At 43.5% G+C, this 17,588-nt stretch overlaps 1 protein-coding gene across 1 annotated transcript in view; it reads left to right on the top strand.

Moving 5' to 3' along the window:
* LOC311291143 (uncharacterized protein) overlaps positions 1-17,588 on the top strand; it is a gene marked incomplete at its 5' end in the record, with an annotated part of 100,882 nt that overhangs the window by 8,621 nt on the left and 74,673 nt on the right. The window lies entirely within an intron of this gene.

Genomic DNA, 17,588 nt, shown 5'->3' on the forward strand with positions numbered 1-17,588 from the left:
TATGAAGTCAACTACTTTGCTACTTTGATTCTGAAATGTATTTTGAAGCTATTTATTGATATTTGTCTATTTATAAGAGTACTCTTGCTGATTGTTAAATTATTTATATTGCTATATGCAGTATTTATACTGAATCATGTACATGATGAAACAAACGAACTGAGATTGATTATGATAATGTGATGACTTTATTATATTATGATTATGGTGATATAGTTGTGATGCTTGGAACCAGAGTGATGTATTAATTGGTCCTGTTTTGTACAGGCCAGGTTCTGTGCATTGATGGCGAGCCACTAGGCCCAAACCTGATGCTTCGGAGTGCATGCATCTACCGGTGTGGTAGGAGGCACTGCAGCTGCTAATTTGACGCTTGCTTACACACACCCTGAGACATTTACATACACTCTGAGACATTTACACACACCCTGAGACATTTTCACACACCTTGGACATTTTTCATATCTATACATTGGTACTGATTTTATAAACTGTTCTATCATGGACTCATTGGACTTTGCCTGTCTCGAGGACTGTGTGTTGTGAACTACTGCGGCTTCAAGCACCTTTTTATGATTGAGAGAATTCTGAGATTGTAGTATGCTCATTAATAACTTTGAACTGAATACTTCTTATGTGCACGTGTAAATATTGTAAATACTTGTTGTCCTATCTGTAATACAACTCACAATTGCACTGCAATCTTGACTCCGTGTATCATTGAACTTCACCTTTTCCTCCCTGAGCTAAACTAAGATCTTCTGATACTGGTCTACTATTTTATCTATAATTGCAGCACTTATATATGCTACATAACTTTGGCGAGCCAGCCAGGAGGATTTGGTGAGTTTAATGTGCATTTGAGTTATTCATTTGGGTTATTGCAGTTCACTAAGAACAATGGATGTGTTTTTGAAACGTGGTATCAAATTTCCAAATGCTGTGCTGTTGGAGGGCATAACAGGACCAGAAAGTAATGAAGTTATTGAGTTTCTAAGCCAATATGGTTCAGTCAGTAAGATTGAGGAAATTTCTGAGACCGAATCTGAGTATGATGGTATGCTTGTTGTTGAATTTACTAGTGGTGCAGCTTTGGAAGTGCTGCGTCCCATGTTGCCGCATACCTGGATCTCGGCTAAAAAGACCCATACATGTCGTATTTCTGAGCTATCTTCTGTTTGTACAGATCACTTTGCTAAAGCTAAAACTATGTTATATTTGTCTGATTTGCAGAATTTAGCCAAATTAACTGGGGTGGATTACACCGAAGTGCTCAAAACAACGATGTCTCAGATTGGACTTTCGGTCTCCGAGCTTTGCCCTGTGCCTCATGTAGAAGATCCACCAGTCGCTGAGTCGGCCATGCTGCCAGAGTCGTCAGTGAAGCCATCAATTCAGTCTCCATCAGCCACTCCTGTCCCCCTCGTGAACACTACTTCTTCCAGGTCTGTCGCTGAGCCCCGCATTGATCCATCTAATCCTATGCAGCCGGGGACGAGACATTCCACTTCCAGCATTGATGTCCATCCACCTGAAGTCCAGCGCTATGTAGTAGAGCACATTGTGAAGAATGAGGAGAGTGCAGCACATCACCAGAGGATTAGGGTTTTTTCAGGTCGGCATCCCAGACCCACTCATGAGGCTGACTATGACACCTGGCGATCAGGAGTGGAACTGCTGTTGAAGGATCCATCTGTGTCTGATCTCCATCGTTCTAGGAGGATAGTGGAGAGCCTCCTTCCTCCAGCAGCAGACATGGTCAAGCAATTGAGTTCCAGCACATTGCCTACAGTGTATCTAGACATTCTTGACTCTGCATATGCTACTGTTCAAGATGGGGATGAACTGTTTGCTAGATTCATGGACACATTTCAGGATACTGGTGAGAAACCATCTGCCTACTTCCAACGGCTCCAGGTTGTCCTGAATTCCGCCATGAAAAGGGGAGGAGTGATGGAGTCTGAATCAAACCGGCATTTGTTGAACCAGTTTTGTCGTGGATGCTGGGACAATTCTTTGATTGCTGAGCTCCAGCTAAAACAAAAGAAGACTTGTCCACCCACTTTTGCTGAGCTGCTGCTCCTCTTGCGTACTGAAGAGGACCGGGAGGCAGCAAAAGCACATCGAATGAAGCAACATCTGGGGTCTACACGGCAGAAAGCTACATCTCATGCCCAGTTTGCTCGCGCTAACCCTGAAGATGGGGGTGCAGTTTCTGCTTTGATTAACATCACCCAGCAACTAGCTCAACAACTAGCTGACGTCCAGAGACAGTTAGCCATGCTAACGGCCAGCCAGTCAAAGACCAGCTCTATCCCCAAGATTTCTACCTACAGTAAGCCACATGCCAGGGCCACGAATCAGCAGCCTCGTCGCTCCACACCTACTTCTGCAAAACCTGGTTATTGCTTTCGGTGTGGTGAGGATGGCCACATCCGTCCTCAGTGTGAGAATGAACCCAATTCTACTCTGGTTGCTCGTAAAAAGAAGCAGTTCACTAGCAATCAACAAAATGCTTCCAACTCCGTTCATTTAAACTGAGTCCGGTTCCTGTTGTGGGACAGACAGGGGCCAGAGGGGACCAAATCCGTCCCAAGGAAAAGAAGATTGTCAAGTGTGCAGAAATGTCACAGCCCAAGATAAAGAATGCAACCATACAACTTCCAAAGGGCCTGGTGGGCTCTAAATGTTCTGCAGTCGTTCAGATTGCTGGACAGAACTACCACTGCCTTTTGGATACAGGCTCGCAGGTCACTACAATTCCAGTCTCTTTTTACAACCAGAGTCTTAGCGATCACCCTGTGAAGCCCCTGTACGACTTACTCCAGGTAGAGGGTGCCGCCGGTCAGTCAGTGCCATACTTGGGGTATGTAGAGATGACCATAGGTTTTCACAAAGAGTTCGTTGGAGAAGAATTTGATGTGCCGACGCTTGCCTTGGTTGTACCCGATGGTCATCCTGAGGGTTCTTCAATTGTGCTTATTGGCATGAATACTCTGGAGCCTTTATATGAACGATACACCAGCAGTGACATCTCTAATTTTCAACCTACGACCCAAGGATACTGTGCAGTTCTAAAGCTCTTACAACTGAAGCACCAACAAAGCCAGCTGGGTCGAGCAGGATCCGTGAAGTTGTTGAGTCAGACACCAGTCCTGATTCCTTCTGGTCAGACCATTGTCCTAGAAGGTTCTGCCAGAATAGACAGTCCAACTACAGTTCCATGGGCTCTGATTGAACACCCCATATCACCTCTTCCTGGTGGGCTATGCGTCCAGAGTTGTGTCATCACACTTCCAACTCATGCTCCCTACAAGGTTCCTGTCTTCGTTATGAACGAGTCTGAACAAGATGTTCTCATTCCACCAATGACAGTAGTTGCTGATATTGGTACATCACCTACCATCCTGGCCCAGCATACCATAAACACTTCTCCAACCCAAGGAGGTCCCCAAAGTTTGGAGTTAAACTTTGGAGAATCGCCTATTCCACCTGAATGGAAAGAGCGAGTAACATCCAAGCTCAATCAAATGCCTGAAGTGTTTTCTTATCACGACCTTGATTTCGGCTGTACGGACCAGGTAAAACACCATATCAAGCTTCACGATGAAACTTCTTTCAAGCTTCGAGCCAGGCCTATCCATCCCCGCGACATTGAAGCTGTTCGAAGTCATTTGCGGGATCTGCTTGAAGCTGACATCATTCGGGAGTCAGAGTCCCCATTTGCCTCCCCAATTGTGGTGGTCCGGAAACGGAATGGTGATGTTAGGTTGTGCATCGACTATCGTAAATTAAATTTACAAACTGTAAAAGATGCCTATGCCCTGCCGAACCTTGAAGAGTCGTTCTCAGCATTAACGGGCTCTAGATGGTTCACGGTTCTGGATCTGAAGTCTGGATATTATCAGATTCAAATGAGTGAAGCCGACAAGGCTAAAACCGCATTTGTCACACCGCTGGGGTTCTGGGAATGGAATCGGATGCCACAAGGCGTTACGAATGCTCCAAGTACATTCCAGAGACTTATGGAGAAGTGTATGGGGGATTTAAATCTCAAGGAAGCCCTTGTATTTCTAGATGACATCATTATCTTCTCTGACACTCTAGAGGAACATGAGAAGCGCTTACTCCGAGTACTTAACCGCCTGAAGGAATTCGGCTTGAAGCTGTCCCCTGAAAAATGTAAATTTTTCCAGTCCAGTGTACGTTATCTTGGACATGTCGTGTCTGAAAAGGGTGTTGAAACGGACCCTGAAAAAATATCGGCTCTCAAATCCTGGCCAGTCCCCCGAAATCTTAAAGAGCTACGGTCCTTCCTAGGGTTTGCAGGATACTATCGAAGGTTCATTAAAGATTACGCCACCATAGTAAAACCTCTCAATGTCCTTACTAGAGGCTATGTACCCATCCGTCAGTCTAGCAAAGATAAAAGTCCTGCTGGGAAGTTCCTGGACCCGAAGCAGTCCTTTGGGGAGAGATGGACGTCTGATTGTCAAGCTGCTTTTGACACAGTGATTTCTAAGTTAACATCTGCTCCTGTCCTTGGGTTCGCCAATCCGAAGTTGCCTTACATCCTTCACACAGATGCTAGCATAATCGGATTGGGAGCCGTTCTATACCAAGAACAGGATGATCAACTCCGGGTAATTGCCTATGCCAGCCGAGGACTATCTCAGAGTGAGTCTCGATATCCGGCACACAAACTTGAGTTTCTGGCCTTAAAATGGAGTGTCACAGAGAAATTCCATGATTATCTTTATGGTGCTAACTTCACAGTTGTTACAGACAACAATCCTCTTACATACGTTTTGACCTCAGCAAAATTGGACGCCACAAGCCACCGTTGGCTAGCTGCGTTGTCAACGTATTCCTTCAAGATGCAGTACCGTGCTGGCAAACATAACTTTGATGCCGATGCTCTGTCCAGACGTTACCATGAAGTGCCAGATAAGGCTACAAGCTGTGAAGAATGGGAAGTTGTGAATCGCCTAGCAGGACAACTGTGTTACCCTGGTGAAGTTGCAGAAATCTCCCCCGACATTGTGGTTGCTATATGTCAGAGCAGTCTTGTCAGATCATGCTGTCCTGCTGACTACACTCGACTTGATGTGACATTAGTTGAGTCTCTTTCTGTCCATGCAAATATTATTCCTGACTGTTTTGCTGAGGAAGAGTCACATGGCCTTCCTGTCATTTCCCCTTTGAACCACGCTGATTTGAAAGAAGAGCAGCGTGTCGATCCAGCAATTCGAGAGGTCATTTACCAGCTTGAGACGGGAGAAAAGGTCTCTTCCACTGTCAGAGAGGAACTTCCTGAGCTTCCGTTGTTACTACGGGAGTGGAATCGGTTAGAGCTGGAAGATGGAATTTTATACATGAGAAGACAGGATGAAGATAAACTTGTCCTTCAGCTTGTTCTGCCCCCAAGGTTGCGTTCTACTGTGCTGAAGAGTCTCCATAGTGATATGGGGCACATGGGCATAGAGCGAACTCTGGATTTGGTGCGGCAGCGATTCTTCTGGCCAAAAATGGCAGCTAATGTTGAGAACTTCATTAAAACCTGTGGTCGGTGTATAAGACGCAAGACTCCTCCTGAAAAGGCAGCTCCTTTAGTGAATATTCAAACCAGTCGTCCTTTGGAACTAGTATGTATGGATTTTCTAACGCTTGAGCCGGACAGCAGCAACACGAAGAACATCTTAGTGCTTACTGATCACTTCACCAAATTTGCAGTCGCTATTCCAACTGCAAACCAGAAGGCTAAAACTGTGGCGAAGTGTCTGTGGAACGACTTTATGGTTTGCTACGGCATTCCCGAACGCCTACATTCTGACCAAGGCCCAGACTTTGAGTCTAAACTGATTAAAGAGCTCTGCGATGTAGCTGGCATCAAGAAAACTCGGACTACTCCATACCATCCCAGGGGCAACCCTGTCGAGCGTTTTAACCGGACGCTGTTAAACATGCTGGGAACTCTTGAGAGCAAGCAGAAGGCTAAGTGGAGGGAATATGTTAAACCTCTTGTCCATGCGTATAACTGTACGCGGAATGAGGTCACAGGGTTCACACCTTATGAACTCCTGTTTGGACGATCACCACGGCTCCCGGTTGACTTAGCTTTCGGGTTGCCAGTCCGTGACTCTTTATCTTCCTCGCACTCCCAGTATGTGAAGGACTTAAGATCACGTCTTGAGGAGAGCTATAAGCTTACATGCCAGAATGCTCAGAGGTCAGCTAAAAGGAACAAGAGTCGGTTCGATCAACGTGTAAAACCTGCAAGCTTGGATGTTGGAGACAGAGTCCTTGTTCGCAACGTCAGAATCCGAGGAAAACACAAGCTAGAAGACAAGTGGGAACAAGAGGTGTATGTGGTTGTGAAACGTGCTGGGGATCTTCCAGTTTACATTGTCCGACCAGAGACCAGGGAGGGACCTAATCGCACGCTCCATCGTGATCTGCTCTTGCCCTGTGGCTTCCTATCGGCTTCGGTTATAGAGGACTTTCCAGAAGATCTTACTGCTCAAAAACCCCATACTCGTAGCCAGAGTCGCAACCGTACTGACCGAGTTGACATCTTTGAGGATGAGGATACAGAGGATGCTGAACTTACCATCCTTGGGAGTTTTCCTCAGTCCCCTATGAAGTTCAGTGTGGAAGGAGTGAGTGGAGGTGAACATGACCCAACGATCTGTGACATTGTGGGTTCCGCCTTACCGACAGCCCCAAGTGACACTGAATCTGTTCCACCTTTTCCACAAAGCTCTGAAAGAAGACCTTCAATTGCAACCCACTTACCTGACATTGAAGAGTCTTGGCCAACCATTGGTGAAGATCTGTCTATGTTTAGCTGTGAGGTAGAAACTCCTGTGGAAGAGGAGTTGGAAGAGCTTGGAAATTCTCTACTTGAGCCTATAGATGAACATGTTACGAGAGAGATGGAGCTACCTGTGGGAGGAGAATTGGAAATTCCTGTGGAAGAGATAACTGTCAATGTGTCTGAAGCTGAAGTGCTTCTGGAGCCCGAGGCTGAAGTTCGTGAGCCGGTCCAATCTGAGTCATCTGTGGGTCTAGCTGCTCATAGTTCTGCTACTGCCCCCAGTGATATAGTGGGATCTGATGTAGTACCCAGACGTTCAGGTCGGCAGCGTCAACCCCTTCAACGACTTCAATATGCAGTATTAGGCAACCCATTAATTTCAGTCGTTCAAACACTTTTTCATAGCTTGTCTAATGTTTATACAGAGGCCCTTAGTCACGCCGCTGCAGCAGACTCTGTCCCTAAACTGTAATAGCTTGCTTCGGCAGGTTCTATGCAACGGGGACGTGCATGATTTAAAGGGGGAGGGTGTAACCCAGACGTTTTTCCTTATTCTCTTTATTTGCGGTTCCACATTATGTTCGCGTTGTCGCGAGACTTCGTGAATCATCGCGAGACTTGACAGAGTGTTGCGTCACTTTCCTTTAAATACGGCCGCGCGCTGTTGTTTGGTATGTGTGTGCGCGAGCCGGTGTGTTGAGCTGCTGCAGGTAGGCGTTTAGCCGTTCAAACATTCTATTAATTAAACTGCTGGTTTAACTATTATGTATGCCAACCTTTTAGATTGCCTCTACCTTTTCAAATGACTGCTGTTGAGTGACTTAATGATACAGGAACTGGTGAGTTTGTCACTGTTTGTTATACGGTGCTAAAAGTGTGTTGTATATGGTTCTGTTAGCCGGTGCTGGCGCTGGCTGTACTTTAATCATACTGAGTCTGACTATATATTTTGTGCCTATTTAAATGAGCGATACATTAATTAATCTTGATATTGTTATTGAATTATGAAGTCAACTACTTTGCTACTTTGATTCTGAAATGTATTTTGAAGCTATTTATTGATATTTGTCTATTTATAAGAGTACTCTTGCTGATTGTTAAATTATTTATATTGCTATATGCAGTATTTATACTGAATCATGTACATGATGAAACAAACGAACTGAGATTGATTATGATAATGTGATGACTTTATTATATTATGATTATGGTGATATAGTTGTGATGCTTGGAACCAGAGTGATGTATTAATTGGTCCTGTTTTGTACAGGCCAGGTTCTGTGCATTGATGGCGAGCCACTAGGCCCAAACCTGATGCTTCGGAGTGCATGCATCTACCGGTGTGGTAGGAGGCACTGCAGCTGCTAATTTGACGCTTGCGTACACACACCCTGAGACATTTACATACACTCTGAGACATTTACACACACCCTGAGACATTTTCACACACCTTGGACATTTTTCATATCTATACATTGGTACTGATTTTATAAACTGTTCTATCATGGACTCATTGGACTTTGCCTGTCTCGAGGACTGTGTGTTGTGAACTACTGCGGCTTCAAGCACCTTTTTATGATTGAGAGAATTCTGAGATTGTAGTATGCTCATTAATAACTTTGAACTGAATACTTCTTATGTGCACGTGTAAATATTGTAAATACTTGTTGTCCTATCTGTAATACAACTCACAATTGCACTGCAATCTTGACTCCGTGTATCATTGAACTTCACCTTTTCCTCCCTGAGCTAAACTAAGATCTTCTGATACTGGTCTACTATTTTATCTATAATTGCAGCACTTATATATGCTACACCTACAATTAGTACTGAAGTCCTCTGGTTTCATTTGACAGTAAATGCACTCTATATCTAGGGTGCGAGATGATAGCAGTTGGGTTATAAATAAAGGAGAGATCACGGTGGTGGGATACAGCTACAGTTCGTCTATGGGCAGGTGGGTCAGAGCCCCACCAAAATATTATTTCGGAACATAGACCTCTATATAAACTGAATCAATAATAAATTGTAAATGTGTTTGGCATTCTGCAACATATATTTGTTTGGACTTTCTCGACAGTTTTAAGTCTTAAAGTAAGCAGGATATATACAAATTTAGAAAATGGCTCTGGCAGACATGTATAATTTGTGAAACTAAGTGGGGCAGCTGGTCTCTGAGCCCTCCCCCAGCTCTACAGCACCCCACAATTTTCCAATGTTAAATTTGTGGTGAAAAATGGAACTGCAGCAAGCTCTAATTGATATTGATTGAGACAATTGAGAATTATCTGTGAATCAAACCTTGGAATGTCACAATTTACCAATCAAAGTGAAGTATTCCAGAGAAGCCGTGTAATAAATGCAGGTAAATAAGTCTCAAGCAATCAGTCTTCTAATTATTAATATGCATGTCATGAAGAGCCTCTGTTAGTTAGTAATGTCACTTACATTAGTGAAAATGTCACTTGTATTCATTTCTCTTATTGACAACTTTTGGGGTGCTGGGAACTATAAATATCCTAATGGCATAATCCTATCGTATTGTGTTGGGGTGAAATAGCAAGCTCAGAAACCGGAGCAAGACCATAGTTGTTTTCCAATAAAACATCTTGGATGCAGCGCCACAAGTCTTTTGACCAATCAGAATCAAGATAAGAGATTGTCTTATTTTCCATAGACAGCTTTTCGCGGTATTACAACAATTTTGAGGGTTAAGTTTCAACATGATCCGTGTTGTTTGCTAATGTTAATTTAGATATATAAGAATAGTGATGTTTCAAAGTCATGAAACAACAGTTAGGTGTTTAATTGTTAACAGTTGGGGTTCATACAAATTAATAATATATTCAACCTTGCTTCATTCCAGAATTAATCAGTGTTTTTTAATGAATGGTCTATTAACTTGCTGCCACCTACTGGCTGAACTATATAACCTGCATTGAAGTTGTTGATAAATCAACCTTAACTGTGCGTTCACACCGCCGCCGGCGAGAGCGTCAAAGCGAATTTTGCTGCTCTCGCCGGCGGCGGTGTGAACGTACAGTAAGAAGCCTATCATACACACAGCGCAATGCGACACCAGGCGCAATGCAAGTGTTTTTTGCTAATTTCGGCCCGAAGCAGTTATCATTTTCACGTCCAGCGCCACATTTACGTTGTGTTTCTCTCTCTCTCTCTCTCACACACACACACTCACACACACTCACACACTCACACACACACACACACACACACACACACACACACACACACACACACACACACTCTCACACACACACACACACACACACACACACACACACACACACACACACACACACATATATATACACTGTATATAACTATATATATAACTTTTTTTATGTATTTATTTGCAACAGTTATGTTAACAGCAATAATAAGACATTTCTGTCATTAAGAACAGCTAATCTGCTGTTGGACACTGTGCTGCGTTGTCATGGGAATATTCCCAGGTGAAGATAATGTGGAAATTACGTTGTTTTTCATTGTTCCCTTCACCAAGTGCGTTCCAAATGACTTCATTATTACACACAAGTGCCCTGCTCACTCCAAAGTTTCCACTTCAAGGGCTCTGCCCGTCGAAGGGAGTAGGGCATAGGGATGATCACATCCGTTTGGAATTTGCCCTAGGTACAACCCTTTTGAAGCATGCACATCCAAAACGTTGCATTACTGCCACATGCTGTCTATTAGCTTGTCACTTCATACTTATATTCGTCTTTCCAGTCCAGTCCTCCTTAAAAAACAAAACAAATATTTCCTCCCTTGTTCACTATTTCCACATTCTAATATCCTTTTTACATTATCCTGTCCCATACCAATTTATTGAAAAGACTGTTTCTACTCTTGTCTTTCTTGTGTAAATTTCCTGCATGACATAAAAATGTGCACGTAACTGTTTCCTCCTCTTGACATTCAACATACGAAGAGTTCCATTTAACTTACAATGCCCGATACTGAGTCTATTCATTACAACTTGTTCTTTCCTTCTATTTGTCATCTCTCTTATAACACCTACTTCATTCTGAATCATTTATAGATGTCTTCCTTTACTTTCATGATCCCATTGATGTTGCCATATTTCCATTACCTTTTTCCACACTAGATTCTTCCCTTTCTTATTTTGATCATTTAATTTCAATGTCAACATGCTCTTTATTTGTTGCCTTTTTTTTGCCAATTTATCAACTTTCTCATTTCTCTGTATGCCCACATGCGCTGGTATCCACATACTGTATATGTAATATGCTAGTCTAATTTTATTTCATCCAGTGACATGATGGGTTTTAACTTCATTCAGGAGATTTTGGGTAACTGCACAACTGACAGATGACTTTGAGCTCACCGCCAACGGTGTGTGTGTGTGTAACCATAGCGACAAAATGACCAACTTTCGGACCCTGCACTTAAGCCTATAATTAAGCGTATAATGGCTCCTACGCGCATGGTTTGAACATACTGTAACACACTTCATCTTTTCCTGGAGCCATTTTCCCTGTCCTATCCAGTGCTCTCTGCAACTCTCCCATGCTAAAAGGAGCATCTTGCTCCTCATCCACATTATCTTCCTGCATATCACATCCTTATATATCCTTATATATATCCTTTTGTTCTTTCTATTCCTATTCTTCTAGAACTGTTTATAGTAACAAAACCTTTTGCCATCATCTCTACCTTTTCCTTGTTGTCACAATCTCATTTCCTTCAGTCATAACTGGGTAATTCCATTCTCTTTTATCCCCACATCTTTTTAAACATTCCCCATATTTATTATCTATTTAAGTTGTATTTCCTATTGTGCCACAATAAGATTTCCAGAATGTTCTTTTTGTCTGTCTGATTGTCCTCCTTACTATTGCCTGAGCTTGCTTATACTGAATCAAATGCTGATAATTATGTGTTCTTTTAACTAACCTAAATTATTTATTTCTATTTTTCACTGCCTCTTTACATTTATCATCCCACCTTGGCACTGCTTTCTTTTTACATCTTACAGGGAATGGATTCTGCTGCTGCTGATATTATTTCTTGCTTTATTAGGTTGTCTAATGTTTCAACACTCAATTCATCGTTAATTTGATTAATCAATCTATTACTTTCCTTCTGGAATTTCCCCCAATAAGCTTTCTCAAAAATCCATTTCCCACTTGCTTCCTCAATACTCCATACTCCATACTACCTCTAGATTTATTTTGCACCACACTGGACAATGATCATTGCCTATTGTGCCATCTTTGCAAGTGGATTCTGCACACTGGTGGTGGTAGAGGAGAGACCCCGACATGATTATAAAACGCTTTGGGTGTAAAGTCCGTCCATCCATCCATCCATCCATCCATCCATCCATCCATCCATCCATCCATCCATCCATCCATCCATCCATCCATCCATCCATCCATCCATCCATCCATCCATCCATCCATCCATCCATCCATCCATCCATCCATCCATCCATCCATCCATCCATCCATCCATCCATCCATCCATCCATCCATCCATCCATCCATCCATCCATCCATCCATCCATCCATCCATCCATCCATCCATCCATCCATCCATCCATCCATCCATCCATCCATCCATCCATCCATCCATCCATCCATCCATCCATCCATCCATCCATCCATCCATCCATCCATCCATCCATCCATCCATCCATCCATCCATCCATCCATCCATCCATCCATCCATCCATCCATCCATCCATCCATCCATCCATCCATCCATCCATCCATCCATCCATCCATCCATCCATCCATCCATCCATCCATCCATCCATCCATCCATCCATCCATCCATCCATCCATCCATCCATCCATCCATCCATCCATCCATCCATCCATCCATCCATCCATCCATCCATCCATCCATCCATCCATCCATCCATCCATCCATCCATCCATCCATCCATCCATCCATCCATCCATCCATCCATCCATCCATCCATCCATCCATCCATCCATCCATCCATCCATCCATCCATCCATCCATCCATCCATCCATCCATCCATCCATCCATCCATCCATCCATCCATCCATCCATCCATCCATCCATCCATCCATCCATCCATCCATCCATCCATCCATCCATCCATCCATCCATCCATCCATCCATCCATATTTGATACTGATGTGAAATCTAATACTCAATCTTTTCCAGTGTTAACATCAATTATTGTACATACACCATTATTTAAGAACACTAAATTCTTCTCTTCTGGTGTTTCTTCTATTATTTGACTTTTTCTCCCCCACAGTGTGTTATGGCCATTAAAATCCCCACACCATATAATATTATTAAAATGTTGTCCCTCTATCTCTTCTAGCTTGGTTTTCTCTAGCCTTTTACGAGGATTATAATAAGTAACAATTACCAACTCTCTATTTCCAGCCCATTCTCATTCATTTCCCACTCCTAAGACTTGGTATGATATTCCTTGCTTTATACACACCCTCCTCCTCACCCCTCCCTTCTATCATACCTTACCACCACATAATCATATTTAAAAAATCCAATTGAGGTTTTAACCTAGTTTCTTGAATGCACACAATCTCAGTTTTTTTTATCCTACTAACAACAAATTGCTTAAAGTCCTGCCCATTAGCTAACAGACTCCTCACATTCCATTGTAAAATTAGCATTATTAGGATTATGAACCGAATCGTGATGTCTCCTGACTTCTGAGTTCGCCATTTATTTCCTCCCATCAAGTCCAAATGGTGTTCTGCTGCTTTCACAATTACCTGAATTAATCTCATATGCATTAATTATTCCTGCAATTAATGTGACCAGTTTCTTTTTCTCTATCCATGCTTTCCTCTTTCCATGCTGATCATTCATTTCCTCTTCTCTTTTATTCACTCTTCCCTCTCTATATACTGGTTCCTCTGTCCAGTCATCTTAACTGCTTCAGCATATGACACCTTCTCTTTTAACCTTATCTTCTGCACCTCCACCTCTTTTTTTTTTTTTAAGTTGCTTCACATCCCCAGGATGCTACACTATGGTTTCCTCCACAGTTACAACACTTAGGTTTTGTTCCCTCACCACACATCCCATAATCATGTTCACCTCCGCATCTAGCACACCTTCTTTTCCCTTTACACATTTTAGCTGTATGTCTAAACTCCTGACAGTTGTAGCATCTCATTGGTTTCTGTACATATTCTCTCACATTATATCTTACAAAACCAAAATATACTTCTTTTGGTAACTCTTTCTCCTCAAATTCAATCAGTATTTACTCTGTCTCCTTTTTCTCTATTCCTTTGGTCAATCTTTTTTACACTTTTCACTGTGAAATTTCCCACTCTCATGTTTTCCAGAATTTCTTTACTATTGTAACGCGCGTGAGTTATCCTTTAACGTTAGTTCTCTTACCCAGCGCTGTTCCGTGGGTTCTTGGCTTCGTTCCTTTTTATTGGGTTATCACCACTGTAGGGAGGACACTGACAAGGAGCTCCGGTGATGACAACACTTGTTTATTGAACAATTCAGAGGCGACATCGTGAATGGCCGCAGCCGACTAAAGAATGCATCTCATCTCTTCCTCTGTACTATCACAACTGCCCAGATTGATTTCTCCCCCGATCTAAATCACGGGGCGCGTTCTCGCGATATTATCCCAAATCCTATTTAAAGTCATAGAACATTATAACTCTTAATTTTCACTTCCTACATAATACTCCCTTACCCAAGAAGAAATGTCCTCATTTCTATAACATAGTTCTTAAGACAATTTTTTTTCTTAACATGTTTTCCAACATCTGTATCAAAGGGGTCGAAATTAACAAAAACATGTTAGCAATACTAAAACATATAACTCAAATAGACCCCTAACGGCATCAATATATATAATTATATATATAAGCATGCTCTAAATAAAGATTCCCATTGATTTAACTTTGCACCTAATATAAAGAACACATGAGAACAAAGAACATTTAGCAAATCAGTAAAGTGCAAAGTCCTTCAAATGGTAAGGCAACCGACGTGTCCTAGGGAGCACATCCCGAGTAGACACTGGAGTGTCAGGAACCTCATAAGCACCTGTTGACGGTCCAGCTTCAGGTGTGCACAGTGTTAGAGGAAGCAGTTCAGGGTTCAGGGTAACATGGCTGTCCTGTGCATTTTGCGCAGAGCTGGATGGTTGTGGGGTGCTAGGTCGTTGAATGTGAGGTTGCAACTGGGGCAATGGTGTGGGCTCCAATGGAACCTGGGGTGCAGGGAGTCCCGGTGGCACCGGTGTAATGTGAGGTGGGAGGAGTCCTGATAATGTATTCAGGGTATTCGGTTTAACAGGGGAGGAAGGGGGAGTAAGGGCGTGTGTGTTCTTCGAGTCTGTGATGTAAGGTTTCATGCGATTTGTAGTGAATTATTTTTGCTTTTGCACATGGTTTGGATACATCCCGTACTTCGAAATTAACAGGGGTGGAAATACCAGAGGGGCATATTGGTTGCAAAACCTCATAGGGGCCCACCCAACGTGGACACAGTTTGTTGTGGCGGTGGGCAGGATCATCCACTAACACCAAGTCACCACGGTTATAAGGAGTGTATTTTAAATGACGATCGTAGTTCAGGCGTTGTTGATCTTGTGCCCTGTCTCGGTAAGCAGTTGCAGAACGGTAAGCAGAGGTCAATCTTTTGCGCAGCTTGTTAGCATATGCTGCTGGCGTGCCCGCTGTCGCTGTACTAAGAGCATTATTATCCTGGAGCAGTGTGTCCAGGGAAATGCGTGCCTCCCGGCCATGAACCAAAAAGGAGGGTGTCAATCCTGTACTAGTGTGCTTGGTGGTGTTATAAGCCAATGCAACCTGCGGGAGGTGCTCGTCCCACTCTGTGCCCGATGCGAAAAGATGTTTGGAAAGTTCATCTTTCAGAGTACGATTAAAGCGCTCAACAGCCCCATCACATTGAGCGTGATAAGGGGACGTACGAAGCTTCTTGATGGATAGCAAGTTACAAAGATGCTTTATGAGGTCAGATTCGAACTGTCTGCCCTGGTCAGAGTGTAGGGCCTCAGGGACACCATGTTGTGGAATGTAGTGGTCAAAGATGCAACCTGCTACTGAGACAGCCGTTTGATCCTTCAATGGGTAGAGGTTGACAAACTTTGTGTACAGGTCCATCATTACTAGAACATAACGGTTACCCTTGGTAGACATTGGCAACTCTGTTATGTCTGCGGCCACTATTTGAAATGGACGGTCTGGAGAGATAGGAATGAGTGGTGCCTGTAGGCGGGGCACAGGAGAACGCCTTGACTGACAAGCAGCACATTGGGAGCAATGTTTAGCAATGTCTGACGACATGTAAGGCCAGTAAAAGGACCGCATGGCTCTATCCAACGTTTTGGCCAAACCATAATGACCCACTGAAGGGTGTCCATGGACATGACTGAGGATCTCAGGAATCAGCGATGTAGGAATGACAACTTGCAAGGCATTGTCACCTAAGGAATTGCGCAAATGTCTTCATAACACTCCATTATGAATGACGAGGCGGCGAAACTGTGCCCACAGTTTTCTGAGGTATGATGAAGCGTCACGTAGCCTCCATAAGGGTGGTCTACATCCTGTTTCCATCCAAGAGAAAACAACAGCTAAATCTGGGTCTGACTTTTGTTGCCCCATGACGTTCCAATCACTTTGGATTTGAACCAGATTTGATGTTGTGTGGTTTGGAACAAGCATGGGCAAAGGGGCATTTTTGTCCATGGGCAGTGTTTGGGAGTGTGCCGACATCGGGTTTGCCTGCAAAGCTATTGATGTGGTCTGAGTTGCTGCCGAGACAGTCGACGTGTCGCTCTGAAGATACCTGTCCAGTTCCAGGGGATTGGTCTCTGGCCGCCTAGACATGGCATCTGCATTAAGGTGTTTAGCACCATTACGGTGAATGACATGCCAGTCATACAGGTCTAATTCTATAGCCCAACGCGCTCGTCTACCTGTAGGATCATGATCTAAAGGGAGTTTCTTGAGACCGACCAAAGGCTTATGATCAGTAACGATGGTGAATGGATGACAAGCAAGATAGTGTCGGAAATGACGGACTGACCACACAATGGCATACAATTCCCGATCAAAGGTAGACCATTTTCTTTCAGAGGCAGACAGCACATGGCTGGCATATGCAATGACATGCTCTTTTCCTTCCACTTGTTGTGAAAGAACAGAACCCAGTGAATGAAGGGAAGCATCAGTGTAAAGGATGAAGGGATTTGAAAAATTTGGAAATGCCATAATTGGTTGTGACGTCAGTTCCTGCTTCAGTACACTGAAAGCTTCATTTGCTTCTGCCGACCAAGAGAATGATACTCCTTTGTGTGTGAGATGGTACAAGGGTTCAGCTGTGCGTGCAAACTGTCTAATGAATCGACGATAGTATGAGCACAGACCCAGGAAAGCCCTGACCTGTGTGGCTGATGTTGGAATTGGCCATGTCTTGACTTTGTCTATGTTAGATGGGTCTGGCTCGACACCGGCACTCGAAACACGGTGGCCCAGGAAAGTAACAGAAGAACATGCCAGATGGCACTTGGACGGCTTAAGTTTGAGGCCAGCTGTACGAAATCGTTGAAAAACTTCCCGCAGATGCTGAAGGTGTTGTGGGAAATCAGCACTGTAGACGATAATATCATCTAAGTAGATTAAACAAATACTCCAGTGCAGACCCCGAAGTACAAGCTCCATTAAGCGCTGGAAACTGGGCGGGGCATTTGAGATTCCCATTGGCATCATACGGAAT

Source organism: Rutilus rutilus (genome assembly GCF_951802725.1).
Source record: "Rutilus rutilus genome assembly, chromosome: 5".
In the NCBI taxonomy this organism is placed as follows: Eukaryota; Metazoa; Chordata; class Actinopteri; order Cypriniformes; family Leuciscidae; genus Rutilus; species Rutilus rutilus.